The 12,574-nt window shown below is 43.6% G+C and overlaps 1 protein-coding gene across 2 annotated transcripts in view; it reads right to left on the bottom strand.

Moving 5' to 3' along the window:
- The window catches only part of LOC121453111 (E3 ubiquitin-protein ligase RNF144B), a 132,270-nt gene that overhangs the window by 60,114 nt on the left and 59,582 nt on the right, over positions 1-12,574 (bottom strand). The window contains exon 1 of one of the 2 annotated variants that reach the window (XM_041659614.1): positions 8,563-8,627. The exons of the other annotated variant lie outside the window; for it this stretch is intronic. The gene's annotated coding sequence lies outside the window, so the exon portion shown is untranslated. Of the gene's footprint in view, positions 1-8,562; positions 8,628-12,574 lie in introns of those variants that run through there. 2 annotated transcript variants of the gene reach the window in all.

Below are 12,574 nucleotides of genomic sequence, written 5' to 3'. Positions count from 1 at the left end.
TTACAGTGATTTCACTTCAAGTGCTTTGTCAACAGCAAATGATGTGGAAACACAAGCCAGTAACGTAACTACTTGTATTCTCGGCTAATGACAATCTAACAGCTAATCCAGAGACAGGAGTAGTGCCCCATGACTGTGGACACTTAATTAGCACAGTGTTTTTAATGGATGCCTTGCCTCCTTTCTCTCCCTGCCAGCTCCCATAGGTCACAAGAACGGGCCGAACCTGTTGAACATTGCAGTTTTAAAAGACCCCTCCTCTAGCACAGCAGTTTGTGTGAAATCTTACTCGACTTTAGCAGCTGAGGTCAGGATGGGCTCACAGATGCTTTCTGGGACAGGTAGATGTGTGTGTGTGTGTGTGTGTGTGTGGTGTGTGTGTGTTATCTTAGCCACAGAAGTCTACCTCTCAGACCCGTGACAGCCAAGTGCAGAAGATTGTGTGTGTGTGTGTGTGTGTGTGTGTGTGAGAGAGAGAGAGAGAGAGGGAGAAAGAGAGAGAGAAAAAAAGAGAGAAGAAAGAGAAAGGAAGAGGGAGATGCTAGGGGCGGGCAGGGTGGACTGGAGATCAGAATACACAATAGGTAGGTGAATGAATACCCAATAGGGACCTAAAATCATACAACCGAAGAACAACATTTGAGCTTGCAAAGTCCTAGTAAGCCGAACAAACTTAAAGACTATGTCTAGGGAGACTTCAGTGACTGGCTCAGGTGAGACCACAGCAGTAATAAGATCAGATCCATGCTAGTGAAAAAGAAACATTAGTGAAAACTACAAGGAAGAATAACTGCCTTCAGATTGAGTGCTAGCGTAGGGTCCCAAATAACCCCCAGAAAGTGGCCATTCCTGAAGGACAAGAGGCAGAAAAGAGAAGCAGAGCCCCTCCTGCCAGGCCAGTTCATTCCTGAGTGTTGATGCCAGTCTTCTGAGCCTCAAGCCAAAGTCCAACACAGAGTCCACTTTTGACATCACCATGCAATTAAGGTGCCGGCTCTTATCAACAGAAGGGAAGACACCCTCTGCCAACATGGATGGAAATGCAGATTAGGCAATAACTGTCCTGCCTTTGGACACAAAGCTGATTTTTTTTTTTAAAGAACTGATTCACATCTCCATGGATTATTTTCAACCATGCAAATTTATAAAAATTGCAGTAAAAATTTAACACTGAACACTCTGTTACAGTAATAAGCAAAAGACTCTTTCAGATCTGCCTAAAGAGTATGTGGATTAATATCTGTCCCTTCCTTTGTCTATGGATCTCTCAGAGAAGCTGCCTGCGGCTAGGAAGATAAAGGTAAGTGAGACAGCAACCCTGTCCCCAAAGACCTCTCCACTCAGTGAGACACACACACCGCATTACAGGACATCGCGACCGCATCGCGGCCATATGACATACTTGAAGACCATGGAAACACAGAGAAGCATCATCTCACAGAAGGAAGGGCATGCTGGAGAGACTCAAGGAATATTTCTCTCAAGTCATGGTTCCAAACTGGGTCTTGAACTGGCTTAGAGGGAGCTGTGGGGAAGACTGAGCCAGGCTAGTGGGGTTAAATTAGATTTAGATGAGAGATCTTAGAGGCGCTTTTCTTTTTTTTTTTTTTCGTTTTTCGAGACAGGGTTTCTCTGTAGTTTTGGAGCCTGTCCTGGAACTAGCTCTTGTAGACCAGGCTGGTCTCGAACTCACAGAGATTAGAGGTGCTTTTCATAATGTAGACGGGGCCAGAGCGCTTAGGATGAAAGAAGGACTGAGGCGCAAATGGAGAGAGACTTCAGAAAGAGAATCTGTGGAATTTAGACTCTAGTTGGATGTAGGGGATGAGAGCTCGCAGAGAGGGCTGCTGGTGTAGCTGGGGGTGATTAAGAGGAGGAGAGGGAAGGGAGGAGATGAAGTTGCAAATTCAATTCTGCAGAATCTCAGAAGCCTCTAGGCCAAGCACAGGGACCATTGAGTGGGCCTTCCAAAGAGGGTTGACTGAATAGAAAGAAAGCCAGTTAGGAACTGTGTTCTTTTAGGCAGTGACTACAGTTGAAATTACAAAGAAGTAAGGTTACCCACAAAAGTCAGCACACTATAAGGGAAATGCAGGCTTTCTGACACACACACTCTCCCACTGACTTTTAATAGCCATGTGACCTCCCACAAGCTATCTAAAATAATCCAGTTTTTATATCTATCAAACAGAAGGATGAGAGGCTGAAAAGATGGTTCAGTGGTTAAGAGCACTGGTTGCCCTTTCAGAGGACCAGTCTCAATGCCCAGCACCCACACGGCAACTCCAACTGTCTACAACTCCAGTACCAAGGGGATCAGAGCCCCTCTTCTGGCTGCCAAGGGCACTGCATTCATGCCATACTCGGATATGCATGCGAGCAGAGCATTCACGCACATCAAACAAAGCATCACCTGGGAGTATGGAGTACAGTTTAGAGGTGGCCGTGAAAGCAATGTGAGGTCTGTAAAACCGCTAGCACAGTGCCCCACCACCACGAAACAGAAACTCTCCAGAGCCTGGGAAGGGGAACAGAATGTCAGCCTCTGTCTGGGACAGTGCAGTGGTCTGCTGGACGCTATGGTACTGGCTGATACAAAATAGAAACAGAGTCAACGATATACATCAAGAGGGGGAAAAGAAAAAGGGGAAGGAACAAAGGGGGTAGAAAAAAGAACCCAGAGATACCTTGCTTGCCTGAGAAAGAATTGCCTCATTCAGACTAGAACAATAAATAGCCCACTGATGTCTCAGAAGCAAATATAAACATTATAATCGGAAAGTATGTCTATCTTTCTGAGTGAGAACATGGTTTATAAGTCGCTCGCCAGTCGAATCCTACTGACCAACATCTTAATAAAGCATCCTTTCTTAGTCTGAATTTCATATCTTCTCAAAGAAAAGCCATAGCAAAATCTTGATAAATGATAACTAAAATATATTAAGTCAGAACGTATTCACAGCCATAGAAAAGCAATATCCAATTGAATTCAAGGCAAATTTAAAGCTTTCCAAGCAGATAACTGTGATGCCTGCACTTAGGAGGCTGAGGCAGGAGGATTGCCGCATGTTTGAAGCTAGCTTGGGTTACATAATAACACCTCTCTTTTAAAAGGAAAAAAAATAAACTAAAAAGGAAAAACAGAAAAATTTTCCCTGAACCTGAGACCAATAAATTGACTATTATTATCAGTTTCTGTATGTATAAAACAATAATAATATATTTCATATTATATAATAGATAATGTTATAAAGCCATTGCAAGCTGCAATAAGCCTGAATGCCTGTTGAGAGGCTCAGCAGTAAAGGTACCTGTTGCCAAGCCTGTGTTTGATCCCTGGAACCCACGAGGCTGAAAGAGAGAACACTGACTCCCACAGTCTTCCTCTGACCTCTACATCCACACCCTCCCCCAGATACATTCAAGATTATTATTTTTATTTCAATTAAGTCTGATAGATATGGTGGTAGGCATCCATAAACCCAGCACTCAAATGGCTGAGGCAAGAACATCACACTCAAGTCCAGGTTGGGCTCCACAAAAATAAAATGTATCTGTCAATGTGTTGTAAACGTTTAAGTCAAACTGAATACAATTCACAACAACATTAAGAAAGGCTTTCCTAACAGCTCTGCTGGAGCCATCTATAGCAACAGCGATCATCTCATTGTTCATACATGTGTAAAGAAAGTATCACATTCAAAATGGGCAAAATAGATTCAGAGAATTCAGTGGAAGTCAAAGCATGAAACAACCACAGGAGGAAATAGACGCATTCCTGCAGCGTACAGGTTCACACTGTCCTGCTGGGGGCAAAGGATTCTTTTTTTAGTTTGCTTTTTTGTTTGTTTGTTTTTCAAGACCGGGTTTCTCTGTGTAGCCCTGGCTGTCCTGGAGCCTGGTAATCTGTTCTCCTGCCTCTGCCTCCCAAGTGCTAGGATTAAAGACATGCTAGGGCAAAGGATTCTTAAGAGAGTTACAGACTTCAGAGGTTTATATTGATGCTGCTTGGGTTTGAAAATTACACATCCATTACCACTTTGTGGGAAAAAAATGAAATTTGATCGTGACATTTTCATGTGACGTGCACCATTTTAGCCCATTTTCTGCAGAAGGGATCCTTTCAAAAATGATTTCTAAAGTGGTAAACTCATATAAATCACAGAGTTAGAGCACACAGAAACAGCAAAACCACTGTGCCAAGACCATGGAGACTTATTTTTTCACGTGATCTCCCTGGCAGGCAGCCTGGCAGCTTCCTGCCACCACGCGATGGAATGAATGAGTTGTACTTAGCCACCAAGGGAGCAGCATTTTTTATTTTCCCACCGAGTACCTTACATGCTGGTTTTAAAGGCAGATTTAAAAAAAATAACTAATATATGCCAACCAACACATAAAGAAAGATGGAACAGAACAAAGAGAGACAGAGAGGATGGCATTAGCTCACCTATATTTGGAAAGAACTGGGGGAAATCGGGGTCACACTCGTTATGTCTCAAATTTAAGTATGAGTGGAAAGCACTTGGGAGCACCAGATCCTAACGCACTGTTGGATGTGCGCAGTGAAAGACTGCCTTCCCACCCTGTACCAACGCGTTGCTAAGCTTCTTTCTAAGATAGATAAATAAATATAAATAAGTAAATAAAGAAAGAAAGTGAATATCAGGTGAGCCCAGTGGTGGCACATGCCTTTAATCCCAACAGTTGGGAAGCAGGAGCAGGCAGATCTCTGAGTTCAAGGCCAGCCTGGTCAACAGAGTGGGTTCCAGAATAGCCAGAGCTACACAGAGAAAACAAAACAAATAAAATAATAATAAAAATAATATCAAAAATCAAATGGCTCCCAGAAAGAAGCAGTGTGGGGACTTCTGTAGTAACTGACCCATTGGAATTCTCTGCTTCAGCTAGTTGGAGCCATTTATACCTCACTTAGAAAAGAACCATTTCTTCCATATTTTCAAATTAGTTTTTATTGAGTTTGGTACCAGCTATCTACAGATCTAATTCTTATTCTACCTTCCCTGAGACCTGCAGATGCGGTTGCGTCTATCGTTCCTAATCTCTGATATTTCTACTCTGTCTTTTTGCATGATTTTGTCATTTCTACGCCTTATATATTTTTCTTCTGTTCCATTAACTCTAACTTATCAGCTCGCTTTCCTGTCCATATGTGTGTGCAGGCATTATTTTGAAAGGATTTTCTCTGAGGGAGCAGGTGTACCATCTGGCCTTTATTTCATGAATAAAAACATTCACTGTAACAGAATTTTCCTTTAGTGCAGTTTTGAGTATATTAAAATGCTCTACAGAGTCAAGAGTTCCCTTTTCTGTGGCTCTCTAAAAAGCCAATTATTCTTCTTTGGAGGAATATTTCCTCATTTAGAGTAGTTAGGTTTGGATGCGTGTACTTAGCACTGATTCCTCCTGGGATGGATTCTGATGTGGGGCTATAGCCTCCAAAATCCCCACTTTGTATGTTAGCTACCGTTTTACCTTGGGCCAAGTCAATAACAAAGTCTACTGTTGAACCGCTCTCTTAAATGTCTCATGGTCATGTGATCCGACCCCTGGTCCTGCCCTTCTCAAGAATAAGTCTAGAGCTAAAGTTGTTAATTAGAGCACTTGTCTAGCTTGTGAGACTCTAGTTTCCATCCTCAGTACCAGAAAAAAAAAACTAAAAATAATAAATAAACCAGCTGAACCCAATGTGATACCACTGTGCTGGAAGCAGAGCCAGGAGGATTGCCATAAGTATGAAACAAGACTAGGCTACTACATAGGGAGTTTCATATCAGCCTGGGCTACAGTGTGAGACCCTGTCTTAAGGAGGGAAGGGAGGGAGGGAGAGAGGGAAGAAGGGAGGAAGGGAGGGATGATCACAGCAATAATTGTTCATGTTTCATCCCATCACGAATGCATTCTAACTTGCCAATCCAGAACCATCGCACCTCTAGATAAAAACAAGGCAGCTAATTATTTTAATAGTCGGATGATTGTATCGTCTTGGAATTTAATCAAAACAAATCACGGGCACCCAAGAGCCTCTCTTGTGCCTGACAGAAACCTGCCTTAAATGTTCCCTTTCAGATCCTTCAACCCCCCTCAGCTTGGCTTCAGGCAAACCCATTGCCCACCTGTGGTACAAGAGAAATACCTGTGCCTTGCATATCAAGAAGGCCTCAGCATGAAGCCCCGAAGCCTCGGGTAAAGCGGACCCCAGCTATTTTTAAAGGAAGTAACCGCTGAAATGCACCTCATTTTAGGACTCCAGGCAACCCACCCACTGCACCTTCATCATTTGATAAAGGAGTACTGTAAATGCATCCTGAAGTCACAACGAAAAGCGACTGGTACAGGCAGCCATTAGAAACCAGGGCCCAAGGCACCTAAGTTCCACTATAGCACCCCCACTTCCCAAAATAAAATTACGGGTAAAATCAAGCTCCCCTTTTCTCCTGTCAGCACCTTTTAGGAGCAGGGAGGTTGACAAAAATAGAAGGCTGATAAAACTTTTCATTTCATAAAAAACAAAACAAAAAAAAAACCAAAAACAAAAAACAAAAACATTGACTTGGGGCAAAAGGCCAGGTGTTCTGCCAAAGCAAATTAGGCAATGTTGCCATATTAGCAGAATTCCAACCTTGACAAGGAAGAGCGATATAAAACCTCCAGTGGAGGCCAGCAACTCCAATGCTGGACTAATTGAATTCTCAGTGCTGGCCCTCTGCGAGAAGAAAGAGGCAAGTCTCCCACATGAGCGAAGAGAGTGTGACTCAAAGACTATTTCAGTACAAGATCCTATTTCAACCTCTTGTCCATCTGTTTGCTGGGAACGTAAAGTTGCCTGGTTCCAAGCTAGAAAGGGGGATGAGATCATCAGCTAAAGCTGCAATAAGCAAAAGCCTTGAAAAGGCCCACAGATACGTAGTACAGCCACGGAGTAAGAGGTCGGGTCACACCTGTTTATCTGGCTTGACCTACATAAGGTCCTAATCTCATCCCAGGCAGGTGAGTTCAAGGAGCCAGATAAACAAAGACTACTAGGAAATTCCTCCTTTTTAATACTAGTAAATGGAGGAGAAAAATGGTTCAAAGAAGGGCATCTTTCGGGGGCTGGAGAGATGGCTCAGCGGTTAAGGGCATTGCCTGCTCTTCCAAAGGTCCTGAGTTCAATTCCCAGCAACCACATGGTGGCTGACAACCATCTGTAATGAGGTCTGGTGCCCTCTTCTGACCTGAAGGCATACATGTAGATATAATATTGTATATATAATAAATAAATTTAAAAAAAAAAAGAAGGGCATCTTACAAGACGAGGAATTCAAACCCATCGTCCACTTGCACATCACTGAGGTGGCTCCCTACCTACTCTAGAATACAGAAACATTCCAGGGAGCACCAGACAGGGCCACTTAGGGGAACGGATATGCAGAAAGCTGCTGTGTTCAGGGCTATTGGCAAGAGCTCAGAATCTAATTTTAAGGGCAAAGAAAATTCCAAGGTCACAATTATAATTTCATCTATGTTTTTTAGGCCAAATGATCCTTTATCGTTTGGCGAGAAACGTAAACCGCAGGGACAGCAATATTTGTGTGATGTCAAGTGACCTGCAAAGAAACAAGTTAAGGCCACTATGAAAAACAAGTCACCACCCCTACCCTTTGAGTTTCCTTTTCTTGACAGCTGCAGGAGAAAATAGGAAGCATACTGACTGTTGAGATCTGATGTCTTTCCTTAGGGGCCGCTTTGTCTGAGAGGAGAATGGATGCCCACATCTACTCCTAAGAGCCCTGAGTAAACTGCGCCCAATGCAAGCAATGGTATTCATTCATTTGTGGGGAAGCAGGTCTTGCTGGGAAAGGATGCTCAATGCTAGAAAGAAACAGAGCAGTAGGTTGGGGTTGGGGGGTGGGGAGTATTCATTTCCTGTGGACAAAAAGAGCCTGGAGAATTGCTACTACAGCCCAAGAGAAAAGTCAGACAAACTCCCATGGAGGGTGGTGTCTTCTGAATAAGGGTGTGTGCGTGCGTGTGTGTGTGTGTGTGTGTGTGTGTGTGTGTGTGCACGCATGACATACACTTCTGCAAGTGTCTGCAGACAGTTGGGTGATAAGGAATGACTTGGAAGAACAATATATACCAAAAGAGGAATCTCGTTGTTACAGTATGTTTGGTCAATCCTGTTTTCAAAGAACTACAGTCACAGGGGCAAATGTAGAGAGACAGTCTTAGATTTCTTCTCATGTCCCAGAATACCCAGAAAGGGAGGCAGTCAAGTCATACAAACAAAAGGGGAAGAGACAGGCTTTCTTTGCCACAAGTGGAAAGTGCCCCAAAGGTATAGCACACCCCTGTGATTTCCATACCCAGGACGCAGAAGCATGAAGCTTGCAAGTTAAAATCTACCCCAGCCTTCTCGAAATGAATGAAAAAGTAAATAAATAAAGCATACCCAACCTAGCATGTGCTAAGCCTCGGTGTGACCTCCAGCACTACCCTATCCCCTCCACCCCCAAAACAAGTAATAGATTATCCATTAGTATATTACCCATGTAGTACCTTCAAATCTCACGGAAGCCACGCTTGAATGATGTCATCTTTTGGCCTCTCTGCTAAAGCTCACTGGCCCCAGCCTGGGTGCCTGTCTGAGGCATTTGTATTTAGGGACAGTTAATCTCTGCGCATGGTGGAAACGGTGCAGCAGCTATATTTCCATCCTCTGCTGGTCCACAGACTCAGCTGAGAGGCAAAGAGCAGCGAAGCAGATGTGCAAGGGAGGAGGTGAGCCTGTGAGAGCCATTACCGCTTTCTGGTTCTTGGTTCCAGTTCCTTCTGGAAGCCATCTGCATTCCTTTCAGTTCCCCAAGAAACTCTGTCCTTGTAATAAATTGTCCTTTTTTTTGTTAAAGTCAGATTAAATTTATTTCAGTTATTTGAAAATGGAAACACCTGGTGTAAACCATATAACCATAAAATAAATCAGAATTAGGCCGTGAAAAGAACACAGACTCCTGATTCTGGTAGATCCAAGCTAGTCTCCCTGAAGATGGGCTGTCTAGTCCATTATCCTAGGCTGTTTGGGCCTTGTTCCATGTCTGTCAAATGGCGTGTATAGGAGTGGCTATTAAGAAGGCATGTACAGGGTCCCTGGCACATTGCAAGCTTGAGTCAGAATTTCTAGAACTGAGAGCAGGGGTCAGAGGGGTCACAGTGGTGGAGGTGCACAGCAAGAATGCCGGCAGATTCAAGGTGTTTCCTCCGTATTGGTAGAATACTTCTCCCAAAGGACTCGAGCCTGTAGCCAGCAAGAATTCATGAGAAAGTGCTTCTGTCTAGAGTACTTCAAGCCCACATTTCTCCTGCTTCCATCGAAAACGCCATTTAGTCATTGGCAGGTAAGTTTAATGTGACTCCCACCTAGTCCTTTATATATTCTCTGGGAGCCTGTCGCTCCCCCTCTCTCTATGCTAGACTTCTCATTCCTGACTGACTTTTCAAATTCCCGTCTTACGTGACCCCTGAAGTTCAGTGGGTCACTGCCCGACTCACTGCATCACCCTCATATCAGAAGATCCAGGGCTGCCCATGGTGGGCAAGATGGCAGACATCAACTAGGTACCAGGAAGCTATAGGGGCTTCCCTATAGCTTCAGCATTAACAAGTTTCCCATGTGAGGGGCTCTCTGTTCACAGGTTGAGCAGCTGGGCACTAAGCCAATGTGATGCCAGGTGGACAAGTTATTCCATGGTAGATACACTAAGCTCATGTATCCAGCTCCTCTTTGTTTCCTGTTCGGGCAAGGCTGCTTGCTGCCTGGTTCAGTGCTGGAATTCCAGCGTGTTGCTATAGACATCTTGACAAGATGAAAATTGAAACTTAGGAATCCAGAAACATGTTTCTTTTAAGTTCTTTTTATGGTGAATGATCTTCTTTATTAAGTATTTTATTTAATATTCGTGTGTGTGTGTATGTGTGTGTGTGTGTATCTAATCCACTTCCCATTCCCTCTCTAAATCTTCCCCATCATCCTCCCTATTTTTCCTTCTCAATTCCACATGCTTTTTAAAAAATTTAATACCTACTGAGTCAATTCAGCGCTGTCTGTATGTACACAAGTTTGAGAACATCTATTGGAGAATAGGCAACCTCCTGAATAGGCCCACATCCCTGAAGAACACTGACTCTCCCTCCCCAGTTAGCCATCAAAGCCAATAACTTCTCAGATAGGAGTGGGATTTCATGAGCCTCTCCCCAGTCCATGTTGGAATTTTAGATGTTTGATCTTGTGCATGCAATCCCAGCTATTGCGAGTTTGTGTGTGTGGCTCTGCTATCACATCCAGAAAACATTGTTTACTACAGACATCCCACTCCAGCTGGCCAGTTCATCTTTCTGCCTCTTCTTCCATGATGATGCCTCAGTGATGCCTCACCCTTGGCGGGAAGGGGTGTGGTACAGATGTCTCATTTTGAGGTACACATGCCACTGTCTCCTATTCTCTGTCCATTAACTGGTTGTTGGCCTCTAAAGGAATTACCAACCACTGCAAAAAGGGAGCTTCTCTGATGGGATGGAGACACACACTAATCTGTGAGTATAAAGATATGAACTTGAGAGTAGTTTATTATGTCTGTTTAGCAGAGTAACAGTACTAGGCGCTATGCCCCAGGTAGCCATGAGTAAAAGTCCAGTTTACAGTACCAGGCGTGGGGTCCATCTTGTCAAATGGGCTTTAAACACAACAAGGAAGTGATCAATTATTCTTATAATGCCCCTGCCACTATCGTTGTTCTTCACAAAACTAAAACTCTTTATTGAGTTTCCCTAGCATATGTTAAGTATTGTTTGACCTTAACATATTTTTAAAGTACCATTGGCCGCAGATTACTTCTATATTCATGGGGGGGGGGGGGAGTAACTAGAGAAATCTCAGTTTTACTGTAGGCTCAGTATCACTTCTTTATCATTTTTTTTTTGCTCCTCCTTCAATTTACACAGCACAGGACATAAGAGAACAATGAACTCACTTCAGAAGTTCTAAACACGTAAATATGGGACTTTGCACACTTTCTGACACACATCTTCCTACTGTATCTCATCCGTGAGTCCTAGACACTCAACTGGTCTGATGAAGTTCATGGCATTCCTTCCAGTTCTGTCTGAGGATCTGCCCTGAGGTACGGGCAACAGATAACCTGCAACCCAGCCCATGCTCTGTGCTGAAGAACACAACCCAACATGTCTCCACTTGTCTACAAGGAACGCTGGGTCTGCTATTGTGTCAGCTTAGTCTGGTTTCTGTTGCCCAAACAGAATTCCCAGGATTGGGTAGTCTGTAGAGAACAGAGGTTTGCTTGGACTCAAGGTCTAGATGCTGGAAGTCCAAAACCAAACACTTGTCTGTGGTGAGGGCCTCACACTGCCTCAATTCATGTCACAAGACAAAAGAGCAAGCAGGTGTGCAGAAAATGTGAGGGGTGGGCTTGTTTCAAACTCCCCACGCTTGCAGTGACTAACCCAGGCTCCCGAGTGTGAAAGCCCAGGGCCAATAAGACGGCTCAGTGGGAAAGGCACTTGGCATCAAGTCTGACCAACTACAGTGGATCCCTGGAACCCAAGCTCCTGCAAGGTGTCCTCTAACTTCCATACCCAGGCAACGGTATACACCACACCCCAATAATTATATAAACGTAGATAACACTAAATTAAAATTTGGAGAGGACTCATGCTGCAGGAAGGTATTAGTCCTCAAGCACTTCTTAAAGGTCCACCTCCCAACAGAGCCAAGCAGTAATCAGTCTTCAGCGTAGGTTTTGGAGGCGACAAACCAAATTCAAATTATACAACTACTTCATCTACTATGTTTTAATTACTGACTGCTTGCAGATTTCCCACAGTGAACTAAAAAGGAGGGCAGAAAATGAGTCTATCATTTCTACAATTGTGTTCTTATGGAAAACATTCAATAAATGACAAGTAGATATGCGTGTATTTTGTGAACATAATCTATAATCTCTACTGGTCCCTCACTCAAGAAATAAAACCTTTTAGATGGCATACAAACATTAAAGGGGCTTTTGCATTTGGCTGTTGGTTGGCTTGCAGTGTTGGAGACAGAATCAAGGGCCTAGAAAATGCTGAACTAAACCCCTAGCCCAATAAAAAGGTTTTGATCTACTTCAGAATACCCTCTCCCACCAAAAGTAACTAATCCACAACAACATTACCAGGGCTAACGGTCAGTTCTAAAGAATTAAATATATCGGCAATAAAGAGACACACAATGCATGCTTTCTAGTCTTCTTTGCCTTTCTTCTACTCTAAGATCTTCCATGGCATCTCATGCCTGTATCCCAACACTCAGGAAGCCAAAACCAGACCATGAACTAAAGGCCACCACAAGCTACATAGTGAGCTCCATGGCAATCCAAACTTCAACCTAAGTCCCTCCCTAGAAAAGTAAATAAATAAGGGAAAGTAAATTGACCTTTCCAAAATAGAGACTACCACATATGCAAGCATGGAAGTGTGCGTGTGCACACACACACACATGCCCACAACTAAGTCAGCT

Source organism: Microtus oregoni, unplaced genomic scaffold (genome assembly GCF_018167655.1).
Source record: "Microtus oregoni isolate MIOR12 unplaced genomic scaffold, Mior012 000011F_ref0000422, whole genome shotgun sequence".
In the NCBI taxonomy this organism is placed as follows: Eukaryota; Metazoa; Chordata; class Mammalia; order Rodentia; family Cricetidae; genus Microtus; species Microtus oregoni.
This window is presented reverse-complemented; position numbering and strand designations above follow the sequence as displayed.